This window comes from Sinocyclocheilus grahami, unplaced genomic scaffold (genome assembly GCF_001515645.1).
Source record: "Sinocyclocheilus grahami isolate Dianchi unplaced genomic scaffold, SAMN03320097.WGS_v1.1 scaffold1744.1, whole genome shotgun sequence".
Lineage (NCBI taxonomy): Eukaryota > Metazoa > Chordata > Actinopteri > Cypriniformes > Cyprinidae > Sinocyclocheilus > Sinocyclocheilus grahami.
This window is the reverse complement of record NW_015506923.1, coordinates 184,862-187,186: the sequence shown is the minus strand read 5'-3', so window position 1 is coordinate 187,186 and position 2,325 is coordinate 184,862. Positions and strand designations below refer to the sequence as shown.

The 2,325-nt window shown below is 53.8% G+C and overlaps 1 protein-coding gene and 1 long non-coding RNA gene across 2 annotated transcripts in view; both read right to left on the bottom strand.

Moving 5' to 3' along the window:
- The window catches only part of LOC107572395 (uncharacterized), a 7,213-nt gene extending 6,666 nt beyond the window's left edge, over window positions 1-547 (bottom strand). The window contains exon 1 of the long non-coding RNA XR_001607335.1: window positions 536-547. This is a non-coding gene — a long non-coding RNA (uncharacterized lncRNA). The remainder of the gene's footprint in view (window positions 1-535) is intronic.
- LOC107572394 (protocadherin Fat 2-like) overlaps window positions 1-2,325 on the bottom strand; it is a 161,539-nt gene that overhangs the window by 91,531 nt on the left and 67,683 nt on the right. The gene's annotated exons all lie outside the window — the stretch shown is intronic.

Genomic DNA, 2,325 nt, shown 5'->3' with positions numbered 1-2,325 from the left:
CAGACTTGGCCCTCCGGGCTACTAAGCAGGCAGCCTCGGCCATGGGCAGAGCGATGGCTGCTATGGTGGTGACGGAGCGGCAGTTGTGGGTGAACTTGGCGGACATCGGGAAGAAAGAAAGGGGCTTTCTTCTCGATGCCCCGGTTTCGCCCTCTGAACTGTTTGGCACCTCCGTTGAGACGGTGGTCGACAAATTCAGGGAGGCGAAGTCGCGCACAGCAGCGTTCAAGTCCTTCATACCACGAAGGCCCAGGTCTGAGCCCGAACAAACCAGGGGTCCTGGCCCGTCTCGGTCTGAGGGTCAGAGACGGGCGCAGAGGGCTAGTGTCGCGACTCGCGCCCCGCCTCCACCTGTGGGTGGGGGTAGGAGGTATCGTGGGTCGAAGGGGGGCAGGCGAAACCCGAGGGGGGAGACCTGGGGAAGGCACCAGCGCTTTCGTCCGGGTCAGAGTAATACCTAGGTATTCACTCTCTCCCGTAGGGGGTACAACATCTACCCTGTTCTCCCCTTCTTTCTAATTCCCCCTTCTATGACCACCATCTCCAGCTGACCGAGGTTAGCTGTACAATAATTTTCAAACAGTCTCCTACTGGGCCCATGATGTTTTTGGTGGTTCTATGGCCAGATCATAGTAACCGCCTGACTGATGGTCCGGTCAAAAGATCCCCGGACGGAGCTCCGGCAACAGGCCTCGTGGGTGAGTATGATCCATATATCATGAGAGCATGTATACTAATGGGAGACTGAGGTGGTCATGTGTAAAAATAACCTTAGAGAATGTATAAAGGTACCTGCAGCACGGTCAGTGCAGAAGTCATGGGGGTGAGTACGATCCAAATATCATGATATATGTATATTGAGGACGGACTGAGACGGCTGTGTATCCTTCTATAGTTCCATTTGCAGCGTTTCCTGGGACCTGTACGTTATGTCCCCGCCTGACTGATGGTCCGGTCAAAAGATCCCCGGACGGAGCTCCGGCAACAGGCCTCGTGGGTGAGTATGATCCATATATCACGAGAGCATGTATACTGATGGGAGACCGAGGTGGTCATGTGTAAAGATAAAGGTACCTGCAGCACGATCCGGTCATAAGAGCCTCGGAGCAGAGCTCCGGTACAGAAGTCATGGGGGTGAGTACGATCCAAATATCATGATATCTGTATATTGAGGACGGACGGCTGTGTGTGCGTAACCTGCTATAGTTCCATTGCAGTGCTTCCCGGGACCTGTATGTTTCTGTCCCTTGCTAGACGCCCTCGGTGAGGTGCCGTTGCTGGGCTCAGAAGCCAGGTGCTCTACTTGCAGTAGGTGTTCACTCGTCGACATATGTCCAGGTGGGGGGAAAGAAAGCCGGGCTCCGGCTTCATACCTCCTGGATCATGCGGCCGAACACGGGTTTTTGCGGGAGCCTTCGTAAACATCAGGCCCCCGGGGCTACGCTGCGATGCACCCGGACTGGGCTACAGTGCCTGGTCGCCCCGAGGGGCTTCCTGGCCACCGGCGTATTCCGTCTTGCTGAGGCAACGAACGGGAGGTACAGGGGGCATCACCAGGATCCTCCTGTGTAAGGCTGTCTTAGGCAGAGCTCCCATCACCACTGAGATGTGTGAGCCGGCCGCTTCCAGCTGGCCGATATGGTCGGGTTTCCATGAACTTAAAAACCAGATAATATGGTAAGATGTCCACGTTAAGCAAGGCTTTGCACATTTCTCTAAATCCACGTGAGTGGTAAATGTGCACGTGAAGCTTTGCGCATTTTTCTAAAATCCACATAGCTGGTAGATGGGCACGTGTTGCTTTGCCCATTTTCTAAAAATTCCACGTAGGTGGTAAATGGGCACGGGATTCTTTGCCCATTTCTCTAAAATCCTGTGAAGGTAAGGGTTACGCGTGCTGTCTTCGTTCCCTTTGTTTCAGAGTGGGGTAACACCACGGTACCCTGGGTCCCACTCAAATGGTGTGTCTTGGTCGACACACCCTGGAGACATCACTCCTCTGAGGAGGGTGCTGGAGCTGCTGTTCCCGACCGGCCATTACGTCCGGGTGACATAGAACCCTAAGGAAATCCGGAGATTAGGGTAAGAGTGCTCATATTGCGCACCTTCTAAAATCCACATGAGTGGTAAGTGTGCACGTTATCCTTTGCCACTTTCTAAAATCCACGGAAGTGGTCGGTGGGCACGTGAGGCTTTGCCACCCGTCTAAAATTCCACCCAGGTGGTAGGTGTGCACGCTATGCTTGTCACTTCTCTAAAATCCCACGAAAGTGGTAGGTGCGCACGTTCTTCTTTGCCCACCTCTCTAAAAATCCTGTATGGTGA